This window comes from Meleagris gallopavo, chromosome 1 (assembly GCF_905368555.1).
Source record: "Meleagris gallopavo chromosome 1, MGAL_WU_HG_1.1, whole genome shotgun sequence".
Lineage (NCBI taxonomy): Eukaryota > Metazoa > Chordata > Aves > Galliformes > Phasianidae > Meleagris > Meleagris gallopavo.
The window spans coordinates 127010183-127016470 of record NC_139404.1 but is presented as its reverse complement, the minus strand read 5'-3'; positions in this window follow the sequence as shown (position 1 = coordinate 127016470).

The window sequence follows — 6288 nt, the reverse complement described above, 5'->3', positions numbered from 1 at the left end:
GGTAGTCTCATTGATTTTGACAGCTCACATATCTTGCTGCTTCTTTTGGCCTTGGAGATTCAGGTTTTGAGGATGTCACAGTGTTCTTCATAAATAAGTTTGGAACCATGGATAGATCAAATTTATGCTTTAGTGTAAAACTACTTTTTATTTTGAGATAAAAGCTTGGACTACAATGTCAGGCATCCAAATATAGTTATTTGATTATTAGACTATTTTTTTTACAATGCTATATGTTTGATTATCAGATTAAATATTCCCAGGTCAGTTTTCTTGCACCAGGGCCAACTGCCATGTAATTTTGCCAGATGTGTTTTATTAAACCTTAAATTTAGGTGAACACGTGAAAACTGCCATTACATACTAGCCCCAGTCTGAGACAACCCCTGGACTATGCCCAGGATTTGTTCAGGACATTGCTTGCAAGTCCTGGCCAAGTCAGTGCTGAGAACAGTTGTTTCTGGACTCTTTCCAATGCTGGGGTGTCATTCAACCACCAGCACTGGCAGGAGCTATTCCCCACACTAACTTCTACTCTAGATAGGTGCAAACAGCTCTTGGTACAGCTACTGCTTTTGAAAAAATTAATGATTGCCACTGGGTCAAAGACTCAAAGACTCATCTGGGAAGATTTTTCCTTCAGATTAGAAGAACGGGGCCAATTTCTCAAGGAGAATGAGCTGAACATATGTACAAACAGCATTTGCACATACTTCTCCCAGTATGCAGCAATAGCCAGAATTGAAATGCCTGCAGTCACAAGCTAAAAGAGCAATGACATTGTGCTAGGCCACACTAATTTATACAACTTTTGATGATATCATTCCTGTTGGGCAAAAATGCCAAGGAGAAGCATATTTGATTGTAATCCACCATACCATCACTATGAACTAGGAAAAATTAATGGCTTGCTGTAGGGAACTGAACTGTATCTCTTAGGAGATCGTATTACAGTCTGGTTAGTAGATACAAAAGAAACACCTTATTTCCTGTTTTCTTTTGATAAGGAATAATATACTTTAGCTTATTCAGGGAAGGAGCTTGGGAAAAGCTGGCAGGTCATTTAGATCTACATTCTCTATGCAGAACAGTGAACCATTGTAACACTTAGGAAAACAAGCAGACATATTAGGAGACCAGCTTCCCAAATCAAAAGGGTGCAAGGAGGAAAGGAACAGATAACAGTGGGTGTCCAAAGAAGGGATTAAATGTGGAAATGCAAATCTATGCAGTTCTCACAAGAATCCAACTTAAGGGTGATAAGAACTGGCCAATCCATTCTGTATCATCTTCAAAAGGTTGTGGAGACCAAGGAGGTCTGCTGACTGGAGAAAGGCAAGTATTGCTCCCATTTTCAGAAAAAGTTATTAAGATTATCCCAGGGAACTGCAGGCCTGACAGCTTGGAATATCATGATGGGAGTCCTGTTGGAGCACATTTCTGGGCACGATAAGGAGGTTACTGGGAGTAGTCAGTATGGTTTTTAAAAGAGTAAATACCCGTGACAATTGGGGTACCAGAAGGTTCTATCCTTAAGTCTATCCTGTTTGACATCTTTGTTAGTGAGATCATGTTTGTAGATTACACCAGTTTGGGTGACCTATTCATTTGCTCGAAACAGAGGCCACACAGGCTGAAGGTGAAAAATCAAACAAAACCTGAATTCATCCTTTAATGACTTTTAATTTAAGTTGTCCAGAAAAGGAAAATTAGTGTGTGTGTTTTTTTTTTAATGTAATATTATCTTTTTCAAAATAAGTATTGTGAAAAAGTTTCCTGTGCTTTTCTTAAAACTCTATGAATTACACTAGTCACTGTTAGTCTGTTACAAAGGAGTTTCATACAGCATTGGGCAACTTGTTGAATTATCCATCTGTGATCTAATCCTTTTTTAATGAAAGGCTGGTGACATTTCTGAAACTTTTATCAGCCTAGTGGTTTTTTTTCCTCAGCAAATGCTAATGTTAAACCAAGGTATTATTGTAATTGATCTTCCAGACCATGTAGAGTGAATTTTTCTCTCTTATTTATGATAAGCTACTCATGAATTGGCTACTAATAGCTACACTATTAGTGTATTAGCACTATGGAACACCACCTGCAAGAGTCCAGAAGACCACCTGTGGACCAAGAGTACTGGTTCTGAAAGGGATTATCCTGGGGGAGCCGGAGAGGTCTTGGTCTACACCTCAGTGCTCCTGAGTCTTAGCTGCTCACATTGACAAAGCACAGAATAGCACATTGCACAATACCAAAACCATTTCTGGTTTATCATAAACACCAAGATAAGCAGTGTGTCAGTTCAGAAACAGTTGATCTGATGGTTCCCAGGAGAAGGTGGGGCACGTTGAAGGGAGACATAAAAGAGATCAGATGTCCCTAAAGGAAACTGGTTATCAGTGGAGTCAAAGTCATGGTCTTGTCCACACAAATAAACCAGGGCACTGTGAGGGCCATGTGTCCTCCTGGGAGGTACCCAGAACCTGAGGACAGCCATGGAGCCATCAGGCCATGACCTCTCTGGCCAGAACTATCCCAGAGCAGCCAGTGAGCAAGCACAGACAGCCATATCCCAAGGAGAGATAAGAGTGGTGCACACAGAGCCCCAGTTAATTCATCCAGACTAGAGCTTTGAAACGCTTTAGTCAAGATTAAAGGAGCTACTCTTTGAATAGTCTACTCTTTGAATAGTCTGAAAGTACTCTACTCTTTGAATAGTCTGAAAGTACTAATCAGATGAGACTGTTAGACAACCCTCAGGTTATTCACAATCTGACCAAACATGCCACCACTACAGGATGCAAATCCTTTTAACAAAATTGATTACCTTTCCAGAATAGCTCACAAGTGTAAAAGTGTTCAAAATTATCTCTGAATTCTTACTTGGTCATTTATCTCTTTCCTTCACCTGAAATTACTTGTCTTGTTACTCTCTTAGGTTCTGTCCTTCAGACCTTCCTCTTCCTCAACCCTTTCCAGTGCTTGTTCCTCTTCTCCTGTTCCTAGGTGAAATCCATCTATTGAAAGCACGTTTAGGCCCAAGTCCTCCCCAGCATCTCTCACAGGGCTGGTTCTCAATCAGCGGAAAACAGTAGACAATACTTGTCCTGAACGTGGGACAAGTTGGGAAGAAAGAAATTGAGCTATTTTAGCTCCCACTGTCAGAATAAACCCAGAACAGACAGGATGAGAAGCAAGTCCAGAGAGGATGGAAAAATTATTGCATATTGCTTTTGGCTGTAGTAGCACAAACTAGATATTCAGGCTGTTCCCAGGTTATGTTTGTTAAGAGAAGGAACTGAACATGTAAGTCAAGTATTATCTTTGACTGAGCTGAGAAAGTACCTGTCATCCTATATCATGTCATTATCAAATAAGAGAAGACAAGAACATTTAAGATTTTTTTGTTTGTTCAAAATGCTGATGTATCAGGTTATTTTCAAATAAGCTTCCTTAGCACTCTTTTTAGTTAGTTTTGATAGAGCATATTTGGGTTATGTACATTATCACCTAAAGCTACATAGATATCAAAGTGACTAACCACACATAGGACCCACCATTCTCTCTCAGCTTGCTAGTGGAAATAGTTACACTGGAGATACACACTATGATATTCTCAAAGGTTATTGTTACAACAGAAAAGTGACATCTGCTTTCACAGTGGAGGTCTAAATAGCACGAGACAACTTTTCTCTTTTTCTTCCACTGCACTCTATTTTCAGATTCATTTTAAACTTCGTGAATATGGTTCTTTCTCAGTCTAGTAGTATTTTACCTTAGTGTTTTGAGGGATTCGTTTAGAGGAATTTTGCTGAAAGCAGGTCTCTTTCCATCTTTGCAAACTTTCTTACCCAGAGAGACTATCTCCTGTTGTGGTGGGCCCCACAGTGGCTGCCATATCGTTATTTCCTGCTGTTGAAAAGAGGTAAGGGTGTTAACTAGGCTAAATGAAAAGTTCAGAAAAAGGTGAAAAGACTCTGAGTGAGTTGCACTGCTATCTTCTCATCAGCTTTTCTCTTTCCCCCAGTTCCTCCTATCAGGTAGGCATACTGACATCCAATTTCCATCACACATAACTGTGCCAAGGGTATTTGAATTGACCAAATCACTACATCACAAGTTGTAAAGGACATCTGAAGGTCATCTGGTCCAACCCCAAGCTCAAACGGTTAGGTGATAGTACCCAAGTATGTTTGACAAATAGGCAATTCCAGACTACACTGATGCATGCACTACCTACATACTTCTTAGACTATATTAAAAAAAAAATTGTTTTCTGAGCAGAAGACCTGGAACATGCCAATCCTCTTCCCAAGGTGCTGAAAAGATGACAAGGACTGAGTCAACACTAGGATTGTTGCTTGAGAGACCAGAATATTTAGCTGAAGCACGTACACTCTTCTCTCAGTATTCCTCACTTTATCTTAACATAGTTTTCTTTCAATCATAAAATCAGTATTTTAAAGTGGAAAATATTAACATACCCTTTTGGTAAGTATCCTTGGCTGATGTTGAGCAAGACAGAGCAGTATGGATTGAAAAACAAAACATTTAGAATTTGAAATATCTGTGAAGTAATTCGCTATTGGTGGATCTCATCACATACACAAGAAAATAATAATAAAGTGAGAGATTTTGGTTCAAGGAAAGCAGGGTTAGAAATAATTTTTCCTCTAGCAGACTAACTGCTAAGGACCCTACCCCTCTCCTAAGAAGCTCAGGGAATTCTCTTTTCTGTTCTTGTGCCTGTATTAGGAGTAAAAGGTAAAGAGTAATTCAAATCATTTTGTCTGTGGATACTTGAAAAGAAGAAATAAAAAGTCCTGCCTGAAGAACAGCGAGCTACTTCTATGTATATCACATATCATGTAAAATGGACTAGGAAGTGGCTAATGCTCAACGTGACCCAAAGCCACAGCTGAAGTTGTTGACAGCTGAAGCAAACATTATGATTTAGCTTTTCATATTTTTATGACTGCAAAGCCTTTTGCAAACTCAACATTCTATACAGCCAGTTGGGTCTTGATAAAATTAAATGGCCATGTTGTAAGAATTTCAAGCATTGACTGGTTGTATAAAATTGAAATCAGTGTAACATAACTGCAATTATTTATTTCCTAAACATATTATTTATGAAAATGTCTTTATTTGTAAGAGGGGTACTTCTATGAATATGTTCATGACCACTGTGTGTTTATGCATTGCTTTATAATGATTCTGCATACTGCGACTGTTTAGTTTATACAGCATAGCAGGAAGGAAGGATTAGTTGCGTGATCAGTTCATGTGAAATCATTAGCATCTACAAATTAGGAAATTTAAGGAAGTTCAAAATCTGTAGGGGAAATGATAATCTGAGTAACTTTCTGGTTTGCAGAATTTGCTATTAAGTAGTGGTGTACTGTAAAAAAAAAAACTGACAGATCAAAACACTTGTAAGCTTAAGTGCCTTTGCTACTCTGATCCAAAATCAAACAAATAGAGGAGGAGGGTTTTTCCACGAGGAGGTATGTGTCTTTGTGTCATCTATTGCTTTTTTCTTTTGCCACAAAATAAAAAATGTGCAGAATATAAACATTTGCTAAGGATTAAGCTAGATCCACTTATACTAGAACATCTATGAAATCTGGATTAGCTTCCTGCTTTAGAAAGCTCAGGCAAAATACTGGTACTTTCTCCAAGATTCAAAGTTTATGAAATGCCTATGATGTCTGTTGATCTATTTGATATTCATTATCTGACATTTATTTTGCAATAACTGAAAAAAAAAACAAACAACATTTTCTGCATCCTTGAGGATATTTGGATTTCTATTTCTTGTAAAAATGTTAATCATAAGATCATGGCATAGACAATGCTGAAAGGCATCTATGGAAGCTGGTGAATCCCACTGCCTGTCCAGAACTGTCAGCTACAGCAGGTTGCACAGGGCTGTGTCCTGACAAGTTTGGAGTATCTCCAAGACCGCAGATTCCACAACCTCTCTTAGTAGTTGCGACAGTGTGTATCTACCTTTGAAGAAAAAATTGTTTGCTTATCTTTTGATGGAATGTCCTTTCTTTCAGTTTGTGCCCATTGCCTTTTGCCCGGTCACCGGCACCACTGAGAAAAGTCTGGCTCCATCTTCCTTATTTTGCCCAAGTTACCTTATGCACATGCATAGGGTTCCCTTGACACTTCCTCTCTCCAAGCTGAGCCTCTCTCCAATTCTCTCCACCTCTCCTTTTTATGAAAGCTGTTGTACTCCTTTAACTGTTTTTGTGATCCTTTGCTTGACTCACTTTAGTG